Genomic DNA, 20760 nt, shown 5'->3' with positions numbered 1-20760 from the left:
GAATTTCAGGCTGATAAACCTGACCGCTGTCCAGTGGGGAAATTGTTTGTTCCTGACAGATGGACTAGTAAAGTGATTTCGGAGGTTCATTGTTCTGTGTTAGCTGGTCATCCTGGGATTTTTGGTACCAGAGATTTGGTTGGTAGGTCCTTTTGGTGGCCTTCTTTGTCACGGGATGTGCGTTCTTTTGTGCAGTCCTGTGGGACTTGTGCGCGGGCCAAGCCTTGCTGTTCCCGCGCTAGTGGGTTGCTTTTGCCTTTGCCGGTCCCTGAGAGGCCTTGGATGCATATTTCTATGGATTTTATTTCGGATCTTCCGGTTTCTCAGAGGATGTCAGTTATCTGGGTGGTTTGTGACCGTTTTTCTAAGATGGTTCATTTGGTACCTTTGCCTAAGTTGCCTTCCTCTTCTGATTTGGTTCCGTTGTTTTTTCAGCATGTGGTTCGTTTGCATGGCATTCCGGAGAATATTGTGTCCGATAGAGGTTCCCAGTTTGTTTCTAGGTTTTGGCGGGCTTTTTGTGCTAGGCTGGGCATTGATTTGTCTTTTTCTTCCGCATTTCATCTTCAGACAAATGGCGAAACCGAGCGAACTAATCAGACTTTGGAAACTTATTTGAGATGCTTTGTGTCTGCTGATCAGGATGATTGGGTGGCTTTCTTGCCATTGGCCGAGTTTGCCCTTAATAATCGGGCTAGTTCTGCTACCTTGGTTTCACCCTTCTTTTGTAACTCTGGTTTTCATCCTCGTTTTTCTTCGGGGCAGGTTGAGCCTTCTGATTGTCCTGGGGTGGACTCTGTGGTTGACAGGTTGCAGCAAATTTGGGCTCATGTTGTTGACAATTTGGTGTTGTCTCAGGAGGGGGCTCAGCGTTTTGCTAACCGTCGTCGGTGTGTTGGTTCCCGGCTTCGGGTTGGGGATTTGGTCTGGTTGTCTTCCCGTCATGTCCCTATGAAGGTTTCTTCCCCTAAGTTTAAGCCTCGGTTTATTGGCCCTTATAGGATTTCTGAGATTATCAATCCAGTGTCTTTTCGTTTGGCCCTTCCAGCCTCTTTTTCCATCCATAATGTTTTTCATAGATCTTTGTTGCGGAAATATGTGGTGCCCGTTGTTCCCTCTGTTGATCCTCCTGCCCCGGTGTTGATTGATGGGGAGTTGGAGCATGTGGTTGAGAAGATTTTGGATTCTCGCTTTTCGAGGCGGAAGCTTCAGTATCTTGTCAAATGGAAGGGTTATGGCCAGGAGGATAATTCTTGGGTTGTTGCCTCCGATGTTCATGCTGATGATTTGGTTCGTGCCTTTCATTTGGCTCGTCCGGATCGGCCTGGGGGCTCTGGTGAGGGTTCGGTGACCCCTCCTCAAGGGTGGGGGGGTACTGTTGTGAATTCTGCTCTTGGGCTCCCTCCGGTGGTTGTAAGTGGTAGCGCTGCTGTCTCTGAATCGCAGCATTTATCAGGTGTGTTCACTTTTTGCAATTTTGACTGGGCTATTTAGTCTTTAGTCTTGCTTCACCCTTTAGTCAGTGCCAGTTGTCCATTGTTCCAGGAGGATTCACATCCCTGCCTGGTCTCTTCTGCTTTGCAGTTCATTTCAACAAAAGATAAGTTCTGGCCTTGATTTTGCTGTTCACATGCTGTGGTCTTATTGTTCAGTTCTTTCCTATGTTTTGTCTTGTCCAGCTAGGTCTGTATAAGGATTTTTTTAGCCAAGCTGGTATCTCTGGAGATGCAGATAGACCCTCCATATCTTTAGTTAGCTGTGGAGATTTTGTATTTTCTGTGGTGGATATTTTCTAGTGTTTTAATACTGACCGCATAGTACTCTGTCCTATCCTTTCTATTTAGCAAAGGAGGCCACTTCTAGCTAAATTCTCATTTCAGTCTGTGTATGTTTTTTCCCTCTCCTCTCACAGTCAATATTTGTGGGGGGCTGTCTATCCTTTGGGGATTTTCTCTGAGGCAAGATAGTTTTCCCTTTTCTATCTCTAGGGGTAATTAGTCCTCCGGCTGTGTCAAGATGTCCAGGGAGTGCTAGATACATTCCACGGCTACTTCTAGTTGCGGTGTTAAGTTCAGGGTCTGCGGTCAGTACAGGTACCACCTTCTCCAGAGTACGTCTCATGCTGCTCTTAGGCCACCAGATCATAACAGTCTTTTTACTGACCTGAGATACAAGTGAATAGCATCCCCAAAGAGTGAAAATGCTGCATTAGCAATGACCGGTATAGGCACCGACCATGGCCGATTAACCTCTTAGATGCTGCTGTGAATAGTGACTATGGCATCTAGATGGTTAACAGAGTGTGGGGGAGCTCCCTATTTAACCCCATTGGCACCCTGAGATCATGCTTGTGTGGTGGCTGCCAAAGCACCTGAAGGGTTAATAAAGTACTTGACAGCAGTTTTGAATATATTGAGGGAAGCGGTTTTTAAAATATTACTTTTAAGGCTTTTCCAACATATAGATCCCCAAAGTCACTGGAAAACTGAATAAGTCCCTAAAAAAATATGTTTGTTTTTTTTTTAATTTCCTTCAAAAATTGCTGATACACTTTTAAACCTTCCAACATCCTAAAAAAAAAAAAAAAAAAAGCATTTTACAAATGATGCTGATGTAAAGCAGACATGAGCTAAATGTTTTTATTAACTTTTTTGTGCGGTATGACAATCTGGATAGTCAAAGTTTGAAAATTTATTTTTTTTGGAAAATTACAACTCTGTGTGCCAAATTTCTCACATTGTAATAAATAAATGAAAACATATAGTCCTAAATTTACTATTAACATAAAGTATAATGTGTCACGAAAAAAAACTACCGTATATACTCGAGTATAAGCCGATCAGAGTATAAGCCGACCCCCCTAATTTTGCCACCAAAAAACAGGAAAACTTAAATGACTCAAGTATAAGCCTAGGGTGGGAAATGCAGCAGCTACCGGTAAATGTCAAAAGTAAAAATAGATACCAATAAAAGTAAAATTAATTGAGACATCAGTAGGTTAAGTGTCTTTAATATCCATATTGAATCAGGAGCCCCATATAATGCTCCATACAGTTCATGATGGGCCCCATAAGATGCTCCATATTAAAATATTCCCCATATAATCCTGCATAAAGGTTAATAATGGTCCCATAAAATGCTCCATACAGACACTTGCCCCATACAGTGCTGCACAAATGTTGATTATGGCCCCATACAGACACTTGCCCTATATAGTGCTGCACAAACGTTAATTATGGCCCCATACAGACACTTGCCCCATATAGTGCTGCACAAACGTTGATTATGGCCCCATATAGACACTTTCCCCATATAGTGCTGCACAAACGTTGATTATGGCCCCCTATAGTGCTGCACAAACGTTGATTATGGCCCCATATAGACACTTGCCCCATACAGTGCTGCACAAACGTTATGGCCCCATAAGATGCTCCATACAGACACTTGCCCCATTTGCTGTTGCTGCGATGAGAAAAAAAAAATAACATACTCACCTCTCCGTCGCTCAGGCCCCGGACATTTTCAATATTCACCTGCTCCACGTCTCGGCACCGCTCCATCTTCAGCACTGACGTTCAGGCAGAGGGCGAGCACTAACCACGTCACCGCGCCCTCTGACCTGAGCGTCACTGCAGAAGATGCAGCGGCGCCCAAAACGGGGAGCAGGTGAATATCGCTCAGCGCAGCGCTCCCCCTCCCAGTTATACTCACCTGCTCCTGGCGCTGTGCAGTCCCTGCTTCCCCGGCAGCTTCTTCCTGTACCGAGCGGTCACCGTTACCGCTCATTACAGTAATGAATATGCGGCTCCACCCCTATGGGAGGTGGAGCCGCATATTCATTACTGTAATGAGCGGTACCATGTGACCTCTCAGTACAGGAAGAAGCTGGCGCCCGGAGAACCAGGGACGTGCAGGGACCGTGCCAGGAGCAGGTGAGTATTATTACACAGCTCTTGCTCCCCCTCCCCTGCCGACCCCTGGGTATGACTCGAGTATAAGCCGAGAGGGGGACTTTCAGCCCCAAAAAATGGGATGAAAATCTCGGCTTATACTTGAGTATATACGGTAATTAAAAATCACTGGGATATGTTGAAATATTCCAGAGTTATTGCCACATAAAGTGACAAGTCAGATTTGAAAAATTTGGCTTGGTGACTAAGGGGTTAATATACAAGTACTGCTATTGGCATAACATGCATTTTCACCATGGTAATTTGAAAATACAACTCTAGGAGAAATTCCGGTCCACTTGGGGAGTGTTGTGTAGCAAATTCTCAGTTGTAATATCCACACTGAACTGTCCATGTTTTTCTTATACATAAATGAGCTGTTCAGGATTATGGGCCGGACACTGGTATGTATGAGAATCTGCCTCCAGAGAATATTATAAACAAAATGTGGCAAAATCAGTGGAAGTGCGATGTGTGATGGCCGCTCTCTGCTATCCTGATCTCACTGCTGAGCTGTGTTTGATTGTAACGGACACATCTACAGGTTCCTCTCAGCTTCAGTTTCCAGCTCACAGACACACAGGGTTGAAATATTGTTACAATACAGAAGAGCTCAGCAAACTGCAAAAATGTGTTGGCAAGAAGACAAAGTTCAATTTTACTTTTCTGTGTTAGTTACTTGTCTCACACTGGTAACTCCCACTTTTATTTAAACCTAGCTGTACTACCCGGCTTCACCCGGGTTAATAACTGCTGCTAAAGTAGAATGTGTTAACAAAAATTTATTCTGCACACAAAAACCACAAAACAAATAGATAGAAATGTAATTATTAAAAGGCAAAAACTAAGTTCATTGGCTCTAAGAGAAAGCAGCTCTTGTTCTGTTGTCTGCAAGCCTCGCTTCCCTCTGCTCAGAAAGTTCATTGGCCCTTGAGGAAGCAGCTCTTGTTCTCTTGTCTGCAAGCCTCGCTTCCCTCTGCTCAGAAAATTCATTGGCTCTTGAAGAAGCAGCTGCTGTTCTCATGTGTGTCACAGCCTTGTTTCTCGGTCTTCACATTTTTCAAAGGCCCGTAATGCAGCTTTTTTCGCATCAGCTGACATTCGTGCCATGGAATTCCTTTTCTTATGAGGCATTATTGTGGTAAAAATAGTCTGTAACTGGCAGTTTCTATATCCTCTCACATAGAGGTAATGTGACTGACATCAGACTTTCCACCAACACACCCTAACTGACTTGCTATTACCTCACACAACCTTTGTTATACTGAGAATGTCCTTTGTTGCATATATTAACCAATCAGAACTCAGATTAATTAACTGTAGCAAAATAGAAGCTGAGCTGTGATTGGTTGCTATTGGCAGCCTGATAAATCCCCAGCCAACAGGAAGCCCTCCCTCCTGGCAGTATATATTAGCTCACACACACACACATAATAGACAGGTCATGTGACTGACAGCTGCCGTATTTCCTATATGGTACATTTGTTGCTCTTGTAGTTTGTCTGCTTATTAATCAGATTTTTATTTTTGACGACTAATACCACTTGTGTGTTTTAGGGCGAGTTTCATGTGTCAAGTTGTGTGTGTTGAGTTGCGTGTGGCGACATGCATGTAGCGACTTTTGTGAAATGAGTTTTGTGTGGCGACATGCGTGTAGCAACTTTTTGTGTGTCGAGTTGCATGTGACAGGTTAGTGTAGCAAGTTGTGTGCAGCAAGTTTTGCGCATGGCGAGTTGTGACCGTGGCGAGTTTTATGTGTGGTGCGTTTTGAGTATGTGCAAGTTTTGTGTGAGGCAACTTTTGCATGTGTTGCAACTTTTGTGCATGTGGCACTTTTCCGCGTGTGCAAGTTTTGCATGTGGCGAGTTTTGCACGTGTGGTGAGTTTTGCATGTGGCGAGTTTTGCGCTGCGACTTTTGTGTTTCGACTTTTATGTGGCGAGGTTGGTGTATGTGTGGTGAAATGTGTGCTGAGGGTGGTATATGTGTTCAAGCACGTGGTAGTGTGTGGCGCATTTTGTGTATGTGTTCATATCCCCGTGTGTGGTGAGTATCCCATGTCGGGGCCCCACCTTAGCAAATGTACAGTATATACTCTTTGGCGCCATCGCTTTCATTCTTTAAGTCCCCCTTGTTCACATCTGGCAGCTGTCAATTTGCCTCCAACACTTTTCCTTTCACTTTTTCCCCATTATGTAGATAGGGGCAAAATTGTTTCGTGAATTGGAACGCGCAGGGTTAAAATTTCGCCTCACAACATAGCCTATGACGCTCTCGGGGTCCAGACGTTTAACTGTGCAAAATGTTGTGGCTGTAGCTGCGACGGTGCAGATGCCAATCGTGGACATACACACATACATACATATATACATACACACACACAAACATTCAGCTTTATATATTAGATTAGCTCTGGAGACAGAGTTATCTTCCAGGCACCATCCTCCCCCACAACTGGAATAAGTCATTTACATATAAGAAAAACATGGATGTCTCTGGAATAACACATCGGATCACAGATATCAAGGTATAATTTTATTCAGCTTCCTGTCACCTACATGCCCATAAAGATGGCTTAGGAGGGTTGATCTTACTGGCAGATTCACTTTAACGTCATCACTTCGCTTCTACAAATGCTGTGTATTTGTAAGTGTGCTTTCACACTGTGTTTTGGCACCCGTTCATTGGTCCCACCGGGGCTTACAGTGGCATGTAAAAGTTTTTGCACCCCTCGTCAAATTTACTGTTACTGTGAACAGTTAAGCAAGTTGAAGATGAAATGATCTCTAAAAGGGCTGAAGTTAGACATGACACGTTTCTTTTGTATTTTAGGCAAAAAAAATAAATTATATTATATATTCATCTTTTACATTTTAAAAATTACAAAAAGGAAAATGTGCTGATGCAAATGTTTGGGCACCCTGCTTGGTTAGTACCCAGTAGCACCCCGTTTTGAAAGTATCACAGCTTGTAAATGCTTGTTGTAGCCAGACAAAAGTCTCAATTCTTGTTTGAGGGATTTTCATCCATTTTTCTTTGGTAAATTCTTTCAGTTCTGTGAGATTCCGGAGTCGTCTTGCATGCACTGCTATTTTGAGGTCTAGGTGATATTCAGATCAGGGGACTGTGAGGGCCATTGTAAAACCTTCAGCTTGCGCCTTTTGAGGTAGTATATTTTGGATTTTGACGTGTGTTTAGGATCATTATCCATTTGTAGAAGCCATCCTCTTTTCAACTTCAGCTTTTTATAGATGGTGTTAAATTTTCTATCAGGAATTTGTCGAAATTTCATTGAATCCATTCTTCCATCTAACCGTGAAATGTTCCCTGTGACATTGGTTGCAACACAATCCCAATGCATGATTGATCCACCCCCATGCTTAATGGTTGGCGAGATGTTTGTTTCCTGAAATTCTGTGCCCTATTTCCTCCACACATACCTTTGATCATTGTGGCCAAAGAGCTCTATTTTAGCCTCATCGATCCATAGGACTTGCTTGCAAAAGGCATCAGGCTTGTTTAGATGTTCTTTTACATACTTCTGAAGGTCAATTTTACGGTGAGGATGCAGTAGAGATTTTCTTCGGATGACTCTTCCATGAAAGACATATTTGTGCATGTGTCTCTGAAAAGTAGATGTCACAGAGTTACTGCAACAGAGTGGAGCCAGAAGATGGCAGCGTCTGATTGCTCCTACTCTGGTGCTGAGAAGAAGCACTTCTCCTTCATGTGTTTATTTCTTCTGGCAGAACAGAGGTTAATCGGCCATGTTGGAAAATCCCTGTGCTCGGTTAGCCACTCCTTTTTGTCTTTATAATCTGGGCTCTTGCTAATCCTTGTCAGAGCTAGCTTTATTCCTGCATGGCTAACAGAGGGAAAGGAGTTTTTTGTGACTGTTGCTTGGTTTGTATGTGTGGTAATTCCTTACCCTTCTCTATTTTGGTTTCTTCCCCTACCTTGACGCCCCAGTGAATTCCACTGTTATATGTGAATGAATATTTTGTATGCCTGGAGTTTTATGTTAAGTTTCTGTTATGTTTGTGTTGCCTTGCTTGTCGGGTTGGTGTACTACGGTGCACAGTAGCACCCCCTCTTACCTGGATGGGGGAAGAGAACAGACGGAGGGCTATCTTAAGAGATACGGCAAGGGGGGAGGCCCCGGCATCTTTGCCATCTGAAGTTTCCTGGGGAGCAGGGCGATCTAGGGCGCCCCCTAGTGTTAGGGACAGGGAAGGAGCCGCTGGTCTTGGGTCACACCCGACAGCTATGTCATGACTGTAGAACAATGTACCACAATTCCAGAGTCTACTAAATCTTTCTCAAGGTCTTTTGCAGTCAAGTGGGGGTTTGAATTTGTTTCTCCAGCAATCCTAGGAGTACCGCTCTCACTGAAATTTTGCTTGGTTTTCCAGACCTTATCTTGACCTCCACTGTTCCTCTTAACTGCCATTTATTAATTACATTTCAAACTGAGGAGAGGGCAAAAAGCTTTGCTGTCTTCTTATAGCCTTCTCCCGCTTTGTGGGCTTTCACCATTTTGAGAGTGCTAACAGGCTGGTTGCTGTTTTATGGAACAAGGTTAGAGGAGGCTGGGTTTTTATAAAGCTGGGAAATTTGATTCACCTTGCCTTTCCTAACAATGATAGAGAACAAGTAATAACCCTAACAAGCTAATTAAAAGTCTAGTGTTATGACCCCAATGGCAGAGGGTCTCAGAAATAATTACTAAGTCTGCAAACACAAAAAACCAGCTCATAGGGCAGTGGTAACTGAGCTGACCATATATCTAATCCTAGCACCACAAATAGCAGCAGCCGGGGAACGTGCCTACGTTGGTTCTAGACGTCTCGCGCCAGCCGGAGAACTAACTAACCCAAGAAGGGAAAAGAAAGACCTTTCTTGCCTCCAGAGAAAAGACCCCAAAAGTTGGATACAAGCCCCCAACAAATAATAACGGTGAGGTAAGAGGAAAAGACAAACGTAAGAATGAGCTAGGTATTTAGCAAAGAGAGGCCCACTAGCTAATAGCAGAATATAGTAAGATGACTTATATGGTCAGCAAAAACCCTATCAAAATATCCACGCTGGATATTCAAGAACCCCCGAACCGTCTAACGGCCCGGGGGGAGAACACCAGCCCCCTAGAGCTTCCAGCAAAGTCAGGAATCACATTTAGTACAAGCTGGACCAAAAATAAGAGCAAAGCAAATAACCAAAAAACAAAGAAGCCGGACTTAGCTTAATTTTGCACGAACCAGGACCAGCAGACAGGAGCAAACAGAAAGGATCTGATTACAACGATGCCAGGCACTGGACTAAGGATCCAGGAAGTTTATATAGCAACACCCCTGGACTAACGGCCCAGGTGGGTGCCAAACTGAGGAAAGACAATCCCAGAGTCATATCACTAGTAACCACAAGAGGGAGCAAAAAAGTCTAATTCACAACAGTACCCCCCCCCTTAAGGAGGGGTCACCGAACCCTCACCAAGACCACCAGGGCGATCAGGATGAGCAGCGTGAAAGGCACGAACTAAATCGGCCGCATGCACATCAGAAGCAACCACCCAGGAATTATCCTCCTGACCATAGCCCTTCCACTTGACCAGATACTGAAGCCTCCGTCTGGAGAGACGAGAATCCAAGATCTTCTCTACCACGTACTCCAACTCGCCCTCAACCAACACCGGAGCAGGAGGCTCAACAGAAGGAACCACAGGTACAACGTACCGCCGCAACAAAGACCTATGGAACACGTTGTGAATGGCAAACGAAACCGGAAGATCCAAGCGAAAGGACACAGGATTAAAGGGAACCTATCACCCCGTTTTTTAAAGATTAGATAAAAATAGTGTGAAATAGGGGCAGAGCTGGGGTTTACATTAGTGCCTCTTTGGTGCCTTTACACCCCCGTTAGGCTGCCGAAATACCTTAGTGAAGTGGCCGTTTTGTCCTGTCACTCAAGCTGGTCAGGTCGGATGGGCGTGGTCACAGCGCTGTTTGTCCCCCAGGATCCTGCTCATCATTACGTTGGTGGCGTAGTGGTGTGCGCATGTCCAGCAGATGAATCCACTGCCCAGGAGATGAATAACGGCGCGGTCTTCGCTATTCAGCCGTTTACCGGTGGGCGCGGCCATCTTTCCTGTGGCCGCGCCTGCGCAGATGGAGCGCTCTGCTGCCCGGGGCTTCAGGAAAATGGCCGCCGCGATCTCCATCTGCGCAGATGGAGATCGCGGCGGCCATTTTCCTGAAGCCCCGGGCAGCAGAGCGCTCCATCTGCGCAGGCGCGGCCACAGGAAAGATGGCCGCGCCCACCGGTAAACGGCTGAATAGCGAAGACCGCGCCGTTATTCATCTCCTGGGCAGTGGATTCATCTGCTGGACATGCGCACACCACTACGCCACCAACGTAATGATGAGCAGGATCCTGGGGGACAAACAGCGCTGTGACCACGCCCATCCGACCTGACCAGCTTGAGTGACAGGACAAAACGGCCACTTCACTAAGGTATTTCGGCAGCCTAACGGGGGTGTAAAGGCACCAAAGAGGCACTAATGTAAAGCCCAGCTCTGCCCCTATTTCACACTATTTTTATCTAATCTTTAAAAAACGGGGTGATAGGTTCCCTTTAAGGATTTCCAATATCTTGTAAGGACCGATGAAGCGAGGCTTAAATTTAGGAGAGGAGACCTTCATAGGAACAAATCGAGAAGACAGCCATACCAAATCCCCAACACGAAGTCGGGGACCCACACCGCGGCGGCGGTTGGCAAAACGCTGAGCCTTCTCCTGTGACAACTTTAAGTTGTCCACCACATGATTCCAGATCTGCTGCAACCTATCCACCACAGAATCTACCCCAGGACAGTCAGAAGGCTCCACATGTCCCGAGGAAAAACGAGGATGGAAACCAGAGTTGCAGAAAAATGGCGAAACCAAAGTAGCGGAACTAGCCCGATTATTAAGGGCAAACTCAGCCAACGGCAAGAAGGTCACCCAATCATCCTGATCTGCCGAAACAAAACACCTCAAATAAGCCTCCAGAGTCTGATTAGTTCGCTCCGTTTGTCTATTAGTCTGCGGATGAAAGGCAGACGAAAACGACAAATCAATGCCCATCCTAGCACAAAATGATCGCCAGAACCTGGAAACAAACTGGGATCCCCTGTCAGACACAATATTCTCAGGAATGCCGTGTAAACGAACCACATTCTGAAAGAACACAGGAACCAGATCGGAAGAGGAAGGCAGCTTAGGCAAAGGCACCAAATGGACCATTTTAGAAAAGCGATCACATACCACCCAGATGACAGACATGCCCTGAGACACCGGGAGATCTGAAATGAAATCCATGGAAATGTGTGTCCAAGGCCTCTTCGGGACAGGCAAGGGCAAGAGCAACCCGCTGGCACGAGAACAGCAAGGCTTAGCTCGAGCACAAGTCCCACAGGACTGCACAAATGACCGCACATCCCGTGACAAGGAAGGCCACCAAAAGGACCTAGCCACCAGATCTCTGGTGCCAAAAATTCCCGGATGCCCTGCCAACACCGAGGAATGAACCTCGGAAATGACTCTGCTGGTCCACTTATCAGGAACAAACAGTCTGTCAGGTGGACAAGAGTCAGGTCTACCAGCCTGAAATCTCTGCAACACACGTCGCAAATCAGGAGAAATGGCCGACAAGATAACTCCCTCTTTAAGAATACCAACTGGTTCTGCGACTCCAGGAGAGTCAGGCACAAAGCTCCTTGAAAGAGCATCAGCCTTCACATTCTTCGAACCTGGTAAATACGAGACCACAAAGTAAAAACGGGAGAAAAACAATGACCAGCGGGCCTGTCTAGGATTCAGGCGTTTAGCAGACTCGAGATACATCAGATTTTTGTGATCAGTCAAGACCACCACCACACGATGCTTAGCACCCTCGAGCCAATGACGCCACTCCTCAAATGCCCACTTCATGGCCAGCAACTCCCGATTGCCAACATCATAATTCCGCTCAGCAGGCGAAAACTTCCTAGAGAAGAAAGCACATGGTCTCATTACCGAGCAACCAGGGCCTCTCTGCGACAAAACGGCCCCTGCCCCAATCTCAGAAGCATCCACTTCGACCTGAAAGGGAAGTGAGACATCAGGCTGGCACAAAACAGGCGCCGAAGTAAACCGGCGCTTCAACTCTTGGAACGCCTCCACGGCTGCAGGAGCCCAGTTAGCAACATCAGAACCTTTCTTGGTCATATCCGTCAAAGGTTTAACAACGCTAGAAAAATTAGCGATAAAACGACGATAGAAGTTAGCAAAACCCAAGAACTTCTGAAGACTCTTAACTGACGTGGGTTGAGTCCAATCATGAATAGCTCGGACCTTGACTGGGTCCATCTCCACAGCAGAAGGGGAAAAAATAAACCCCAAAAAGGGAACCTTCTGTACTCCAAAGAGACACTTTGAGCCCTTAACAAACAAAGCATTCTCACGCAAAACCTGAAACACCATCCTGACCTGCTCCACATGTGAGTCCCAATCTTCAGAGAAAACCAGAATATCATCCAGATAAACAATCATAAATTTATCCAGATACTTCCGGAAAATATCATGCATAAAGGACTGAAACACTGAGGGAGCATTAGAGAGCCCAAAAGGCATCACCAAGTACTCAAAATGACCTTCGGGCGTATTAAATGCTGTCTTCCATTCATCTCCTTGCTTAATGCGCACAAGGTTGTACGCACCACGAAGATCTATCTTGGTGAACCACTTGGCACCTTTAATCCGGGCAAACAAGTCCGACAACAGAGGCAAAGGATACTGAAATTTAACAGTGATTTTATTCAGAAGCCGATAGTCAATACAAGGTCTCAAAGATCCGTCCTTCTTGGCCACAAAAAAGAATCCCGCACCAAGAGGGGAAGAGGATGGACGGATATGCCCCTTCTCCAGAGACTCCTTGATATACGAACGCATTGCGGCATGCTCAGGTACAGACAGATTAAATAGTCTTCCCTTAGGAAATTTACTACCTGGAATCAAATCTATGGCGCAGTCACAGTCCCTATGAGGAGGCAGAGCACTGGACCTGGACTCGCTGAATACATCCTGATAATCAGACAAATACTCAGGAACTTCCGAAGGAGTAGAGGAAGCAATAGACACCGGCGGGGAATCACCATGAATTCCCTGACAGCCCCAACTTGACACAGACATTGCCTTCCAATCCAAGACTGGATTGTGGGTCTGTAACCATGGCAGCCCCAAAACGACCAAATCATGCATTTTATGCAGAACAAGAAAACGAATCACCTCCCGATGTTCAGGAGTCATGCACATGGTTACCTGCGTCCAAAACTGCGGTTTATTTTCCGCCAATGGCGTAGCATCAATACCTCTAAGAGGAATAGGATTTACCAACGGTTCAAGAACAAAACCACAGCGCTTGGCAAATGACAGATCCATAAGACTCAGGGCAGCACCTGAATCCACAAACGCCATAACAGGGTAAGAAGACAATGAGCAAATTAAAGTTACAGACAAAATAAATTTAGGTTGCAAATTACCAATGGCGACAGGGCTAACAACCCTTGTTAGGCGTTTAGAGCATGCTGATATAACATGTGTAGAATCACCACAGTAAAAACACAACCCATTCTGACGTCTATGTTTTTTCCGCTCATTTCTAGTCTGAATTCTATCACATTGCATTAAATCAGGTGTTTGTTCAGACAACACCACCAGAGGCTTAGCGGTTTTGCGCTCCCGCAAACGCCGGTCAATTTGAATAGCCAGCGCCATGGAATCATTCAGACTTGTAGGAATGGGGAAACCCACCATCACATTCTTAATGGCTTCAGAAAGGCCATTTCTGAAATTTGCAGCCAGAGCACACTCATTCCACTGAGTAAGCACGGACCATTTCCGAAATTTTTGGCAATACACTTCAGCTTCATCCTGGCCCTGAGAAATAGCCAGCAAGGCTTTTTCTGCCTGAACTTCAAGATTGGGTTCCTCGTAAAGCAATCCGAGCGCCAGAAAAAACACATCAATATTTGCCAATGCCGGATCTCCTGGCGCTAGCGAGAAAGCCCAATCCTGAGGGTCGCCCCGTAAAAAAGAGATAACAATTTTAACTTGCTGAGCAGATGAACGGGGTCTCAGAGATAGAAACAATTTACAATTATTCCTGAAATTCCTAAACTTAAATCGGTCTCCAGAAAACAGTTCAGGAATAGGTATTTTAGGTTCAGACATTGGACTACTGGTAACAAAATCTTGTATGCCCTGCACACGAGCAGCAAGCTGGTCTACACTTGTAATCAAGGTCTGGACATTCATGTCTGCAGCAAGCACAAGCCACTCAGAGGTAAAGGGGAGGAAGAGAGGAAAAAAAAAAAAAAAAAAAAACTCAGAATTTCCTTTCTTATTATCCCACTTCTGCAATGCATTAAACATTCAATGTTGGCCTGGCATACTGTTATGACCCCAATGGCAGAGGGTCTCAGAAATAATTACTAAGTCTGCAAACACAAAAAACCAGCTCATAGGGCAGTGGTAACTGAGCTGACCATATATCTAATCCTAGCACCACAAATAGCAGCAGCCGGGGAACGTGCCTACGTTGGTTCTAGACGTCTCGCGCCAGCCGGAGAACTAACTAACCCTAGAAGGGAAAAGAAAGACCTTTCTTGCCTCCAGAGAAAAGACCCCAAAAGTTGGATACAAGCCCCCAACAAATAATAACGGTGAGGTAAGAGGAAAAGACAAACGTAAGAATGAGCTAGGTATTTAGCAAAGAGAGGCCCACTAGCTAATAGCAGAATATAGTAAGATGACTTATATGGTCAGCAAAAACCCTATCAAAATATCCACGCTGGATATTCAAGAACCCCCGAACCGTCTAACGGCCCGGGGGGAGAACACCAGCCCCCTAGAGCTTCCAGCAAAGTCAGGAATCACATTTAGTACAAGCTGGACCAAAAATAAGAGCAAAGCAAATAACCAAAAAACAAAGAAGCCGGACTTAGCTTAATTTTGCACGAACCAGGACCAGCAGACAGGAGCAAACAGAAAGGATCTGATTACAACAATGCCAGGCACTGGACTAAGGATCCAGGAAGTTTATATAGCAACACCCCTGGACTAACGGCCCAGGTGGGTGCCAAACTGAGGAAAGACAATCTCAGAGTCATATCACTAGTAACCACAAGAGGGAGCAAAAAAGTCTAATTCACAACAGTCTAGTACTCTACTATGTCCGAGTGTCTACCTCCAGTAGGCATACACGTCTGAAACCGATGCACAACAGAGGACACATTCACTCATCAGCACCATTACAGTCTATGGACCTGTCAGTGAATATGCCCGAATCCCATTTTACGGGGGAAGCTTGAAAGTAGGCTCCAACGAACGAGTGCCAAAAAGCAGTGTAAAAGCACCCTAATGCAAGCTGTAGAGTATATACGCCAACAAGCTGCACATCTCACCAATACCAGTAGATTTATGCTATGGATAAGACATCACAAAATAACATACAAAACAGCACAGTAATATGCTTGGATTTTCTATCTGGACTGAAATACGCTGCATGTCCATTCCATGGGAACAAACATGTTTATTTTACCATTGAAGAAAAATGGTTTAACCCCGAAAACACCTAATTTCCTATTTAACCAGTATATATCAGGCTGTGGTAAGCTATGTTTATTAAAAAACACCACACACAAGCTCCGATGTAGAATGCACAGTGCAGATATATTGTAGAGGGCCGCCGGCGGAGTCAGTGCTCTGGAAACACTCCTTCATCCCCTGAGAAGCAAACTGTCTCACACTTTATTATCCCGACTCCGTGACCGCGGCTGACATCAGGCTGGAGCTGCCAACTCTCATCTGTCCATCTTTATGAGGTCGGTCCACCTCCTGCTAACAAGGTCTATGCTCTCTGACCACAGGAAAAGGCCATTTCATTCATTCATCTTCTAATCTGTTCCTTTCCTGTCCTGCATGAAAGAGGCAGCAGGAAAAAAGATGAGTGTGGAGTCCAGCCAGAGGCCTGTCGGCACGTACAGAGTGTAAAAGGCCACCGCTGGCGTGAAAACACTTCAGGAACCACAGACTGCTCACACAGTTTATAACTTGTCTTCTCGCAATGCTGCCTGAAACCCTGCTGAAAAGGATTATCCACTTTCAAAGATTACAGCTCCAGAAGCAAGAAAAGAATGGTGATGTGCGTATCCAAGCTCAGTGATTGGCAGCAGCGTTGCTGACATGCCGTCTTTGCTGCAGACAGTACTCAATAGTAGTGGTGAAAGGTAACTCTGGACCACAGGAGGGGTGAGTGACAGCTCCAGTTTTGTTTTTCACCACCCTGAGCCTCTGGAGCAATAATAATAATAATAATAAGGCTGATTATTAATAAAATACAGAAATAACCTCCTAAAATAATCAAACACAGTGCAATTTTATATGGGGGGGGGGGGGGGGGGGAGGAGAGGTCAGGAAATATTAGCAGCAAGAGGCCATTAATATCTGGACTATGAGAAATGGTTTCTTCGGGTGACCATACAAATTCTCACAATCCCTACCATACAACTGCAAATGTTCTCCATGGGGACAGTGGAGTGAGCCACTACCAAACACCTCTGGCAGTGACATATCTAGCAGAACTAAAGGATTAGGGCTAGTTATGTAGAGCCAAAGGGATCCAGACTTACCCAGAATGCCCCCTTTTAGGTTCACATGCCTCCATACATTTGTATGGCAGCTCTCAGATAAATCTATATTATTCAGTAATCCGTGTTTTATAATCATTCTGCCTTTGCTGCGATGGAAACTACTATAGTTCCCGCTGACTTCCCAGGGAGCCTGTTAATACAGGTAAACACAAGTAACATGCACAAATATACATAACAGAGATTTAAAGAGACAGGATCAAGTAGACAGCGGTAGGTCCAAATGGCCGGGGTTAATATAGATTATATATATATATATATATATATATATATATATATATATATATATATATATATATATATATATATATATATATATATATATATATATATATATATATATATATATATATATATAATACTCAAAGTCAGGGGTGTATGATAGGGATCATTGTGACATCATAGGAGGGAACGTGAAACAAACCTTCCCCCACTTCGAGGCCAGATGGATAAATGATCTGGGAACAATGTCCACTGCAGGATTAAATGAAAAAAGACGTTTTGGCAATTTTGGGGGGTCTTTTACCTTGGTCAATTATTTGCTCCTGGTGATTTTGCATCAGGTTATTATCTATTAATGATTTCTGACAGCATTTACATGTTGCACCTTTCCTCACTTCACCCACTGTGCCTCTATACATACTTCTCCTTTCTCCAGACTTGATAAACGTAGCATGAGAATATGATTAGATCAACTTACTGTTTATATGAATCAATTCTTTGTATTTTCTTTTTGCATTATCACATATTTCTTTCTATAACTCTATATTATATATTACGATGTACTGTATATATGGACTTCTAGTAATTAGTATTACAGCCGTCCTATTGCATTTTGGTTTTTATGCACCTTTTATCTGCAACACGTTATCCGAGCACGTTCGCTCACCACTAGTCACTATAGTTCTATCAAGATGATACTACAGAGCATGGCTGCTCTCTATAGACTTCCTAAAAATGGTGCCCATGAGCACATGCACACCATACCAGCAGCTGTAAAGGCCTCTGCAAATTACCAGTACGCGTCAAGGGGACAAGTTTCTCCTGAAGCACGCTGGAAATGAGTGTGGGAACAATAAGCACCTGGGACCTGGGGATGGCTACGCATGCACCATTGGATTGTCCCATATGTGAGTGCTATTAGATATATACAGGTGGTAGAAGGGGTCCCCTTAATAAAACCCCAATACGAAACGCGCCTCGTGGTGGCAGTGGTGGTCTTGATGGTCATTTTATTACATAATGGGCAAGATATACGGTAATACGTTGCATACATGGCTTAGCCTGATTTATGGAGGTCAATTCAGACTGTGTATTTGTACAAATGTGCGGCAGCCATCTTTGAACATAATATATATAATATATACTAACCCTGGTCATTTGGACTTAGCGATGTCTATGTTTACTTGATCCTTTCTCATTAAATCCCTCATTTATATGTATTTGTGCATGTTACATGTTTTTAACTGTATTAAATAAAATTATTTTTATTACTGGGCAGCACGGTGGCTTAGTAGTTAGCACAGCAGCCCTGCAGCGCTAGAGTCCTGGGTTCTAATCCCACCCAGGACAACATCTGCAATGAGTTTGTATGTTCTCTCCGTGATAGCGTGGGTTTCCTCCGGGTTCTCCGGTTTCCTCCCACATTCCAAAGACATACTGATAGGGAATTTAGATTGTGAGCCCCATCGGGGACAGCGATGATAACGTGTGCAAACTGTAAAGCGCTGCGGAATATGTTAGCGCTATATAAAAATAAAGATTATTATTACTACGTGAGTGGTTTGTGAATAGCTGGGTATTCATATGTAGACTGTTATATCGAGTAATCCACTCCTGAATTTTTCCTAATAACTAATTTGGAGACAGATAGCGATATATCTCTAGATATATATATATATATATATATATATATATATATATATATATATATATATATTTAGTCTATTTGTATGAAAATATCACTGATATCAGCAATTAAATCTAAGTGCTTATCACAGTGATATTTACAATAATTATTCCTCCAGGAATACATTGATAATCGATGGTAATAAATATTGTTCTATTAAATGTAATTAAAAAAAAATCTCAAACTGAAAAAGTGACAAAAATTCAATGTAGAAGCACTTCAATGAACATCATTACATGGGTGTTAATTAAAAAGTGAAGTTCCAACTCGTTACCATCACTTTTCCTTTAAAGCCCCATTGTGCTGTAATGCTAAAGGCAGATATACTAGCGCTGGATGTTAAGGAAGGTTAGTGAACCCCTAGGTGAACCAACTGACAGCCATCTCCCTCCTCCTTACAGCGCAGCTAGTGTTATATAGGGCACACTACAGAGATGAAAGACTCCTGATCCCCATTTGATCACAGTGTATAGTGGTGGTGATCAACCGCCGGGAAAAAAATACATTTGCAGCAAAAAAAAAAATAGCACATTAACAAAGGGAGTGAATGATGTGTAGATTTTGATGCATATTTGCCTATGCATCTCGATATAGGTCATCAATAGCACATCTGACACCCAGCAGCCCGAGCAGTCAGCTGTCTGTAACCAATGGACGGAGCAGGCCACCACCACACACTGTTTAGCACACGCTGCCAGGTGCTGCAGAGCAGCTATCTGAATAGGAGCTGGTCTGCAGTGGACGGAGAGGTGATGTAGAAACCCAAGGTCCCGCTACAAAGAGTCCGCTTCAAGGTAAGTACAATTAAAAAACGCTGCAGCAAATTACACAAGACCCCACAAAGGTATAATGCACAGTGATTCTCTGACAATACACAACTATTAAATGCTACATATTCCTAGCACAAAAGCTCATCCTGCCACCAAGCTTCACCATCTACTTAGTGACACCTCGGGCATTTGCCACATTACTAAGATTTCCTCTAATCTTATTTCATTTATAAAATATACAAGTTTTGAAATTACATTCCCAAATTACATTTGGTATTGGCAGGTCCCTGACAATGGATATTTCCTTTCTCCGCGACAACCGGAGTCCCCCCAATCTGCCATCCACAGCATATGGAGAGAAAAAACAAAGGACAGATGTCTCAATTCTCTTGCAATGGGAGCTATACAAAGTGTGCATGGATGTTCCTGGAAGTCCGTCAGAAATAAACTGAGAGCCAAGCAAATGTGCAGCCAACTTCTTCTGTTCTGCATCTGGATGTAAAGGCCGTCCCATCAGTTTTCGACAATCACATTCCTATGGATAACCTTAAAGGGGTTGTTCGCTGTCAATTAAGTTTCCCCCTGGCTGCAGTTTGCTATTAAAGAAAGCAAGAAAACAAACAAAAAAAAAAACATGCTCACCATCCCCAGGTCCACCTGCGAATCTCCGCAGCTGCTCCCAGTGTCAGGCATTGGCTGTGGTGCTGTCAGTAAGCTCTGTGGCTGTGCCAGTGTAGACCGAACACCCGGCACAGAGCTGCGTAACTCACAGATTGGCTGCTGTGGCGCTGATGCGACATCAGCACCGCAGCCACGCCAGGCACAAGGAGCAGTGGAGACACACTGGTGGACCCGGGGAGCGCGAGTACATACCCGACTGGGGGACCCGGGGAGCGCGAGTACATACCCGACTGGTGGACCCGGGGAGCGCAAGTACATACCCGACTGGTGGACCTGGGGAGCTCGAGTACATACCCGACTGGTGGACCTGGGGAGCGCAAGTACATACCCGACTGGTGGACCTGGGGAGCGCAAGTACATACCGGACTCCATTCACGTGGGAATGAGACTGAGGGAAAGATAGTGCTGTACTTGGCTTTATCTGTCAGCCCCATAGATAATGAATGAAGCGAAACCCACTGAAGCAGACGGCATAACCTAGACCTCCACCCAATTGGATAAGAAAAAAATTGCAATTTTGGCAAAACCTCTTTAACGTTCTCACATTCTATACAGTGCCTGGCATTACTTTTCTCCTTTAAAAAGAGCCTAGTGAAGTGAACAGGTCTTTTAAATTATGTCCATAAATTGTACATTAGACAACCATCATGGCTGCACTCACACCATGCAATAGTGCCAGGATGTTTATTGTCTCAGCAATTTTTTTTTTATAAAAAAATAAATAAAACT

The 20760-nt window shown here is 44.4% G+C and overlaps 1 protein-coding gene across 3 annotated transcripts in view; it reads right to left on the bottom strand.

Moving 5' to 3' along the window:
- ZNF609 (zinc finger protein 609) overlaps positions 1-20760 on the bottom strand; it is a 126372-nt gene that overhangs the window by 84636 nt on the left and 20976 nt on the right. The window lies entirely within an intron of this gene.

This window comes from Ranitomeya variabilis, chromosome 5 (genome assembly GCF_051348905.1).
Source record: "Ranitomeya variabilis isolate aRanVar5 chromosome 5, aRanVar5.hap1, whole genome shotgun sequence".
Classification (NCBI taxonomy): domain Eukaryota; kingdom Metazoa; phylum Chordata; class Amphibia; order Anura; family Dendrobatidae; genus Ranitomeya; species Ranitomeya variabilis.
Note: the sequence above shows the minus strand (reverse complement) of the source record. Positions and strands in the feature narration are given on the sequence as shown.